General features: G+C 45.8%; 2 protein-coding genes across 3 annotated transcripts in view; one reads left to right on the top strand and one right to left on the bottom strand.

The window, feature by feature from the left end:
* LOC106875508 (serine protease 48) overlaps positions 1 to 581 on the top strand; it is a 466,125-nt gene that overhangs the window by 246,196 nt on the left and 219,348 nt on the right. The gene's annotated exons all lie outside the window — the stretch shown is intronic.
* Positions 1 to 581, bottom strand: part of LOC106884080 (MAM and LDL-receptor class A domain-containing protein 2) — a 138,597-nt gene that overhangs the window by 77,834 nt on the left and 60,182 nt on the right. The gene's annotated exons all lie outside the window — the stretch shown is intronic.

The following is a 581-nucleotide window of genomic DNA, read 5'->3' as shown; positions in this document are numbered from 1 at the left end:
CCTACAGGAGCCAGTCAGGCGGTACTGGCAACGGCCACGTGTGTTTGTGTATCTGTGTTTGCCCCCCACCCCCAGCACAACATCGCTTGACAACCAATGCTGGTGTGTTCATGTCCCCCGTAACTTAGCGGTTCAGCAAAAGAGACCGATAGAATAAGTACTAGGCTTACAAAGAATAAGTCTTGGGGTCGATTTGCTCGACTACAGGCGGTGCTCTAGCATGGCCGCAGTCAAATGACTGAAACAAGTAAAAGAGTAACTGAAACTTTTATTTTAAAGATAATTTATTTCACATTCTACAAAATATTTTATTTCACATTATACAAAATAACTTGAATTGACTTTTCCATAAATGACTTTTCTAAAAACATATATATTTGGAAATGTGCTGTGCATGAGAAGACCCGGCAAGCCAAGTAAGATCGTTGCCAGTGCCCCTGGACTGGCTCTTGTGTGGGTGGCACATAAGATGCACCATTTTGAGCGTGGCCGTTGCCAGTACCGCCTGACTGGCCTCCGTATGATTTTCGAGCGAGATCGTTGCCAGTGCCCCTGGACTGGCTTGTGCGGGTGGCACATAA

Source organism: Octopus bimaculoides, chromosome 3, assembly GCF_001194135.2.
Source record: "Octopus bimaculoides isolate UCB-OBI-ISO-001 chromosome 3, ASM119413v2, whole genome shotgun sequence".
NCBI lineage: Eukaryota > Metazoa > Mollusca > Cephalopoda > Octopoda > Octopodidae > Octopus > Octopus bimaculoides.
This window is presented reverse-complemented; position numbering and strand designations above follow the sequence as displayed.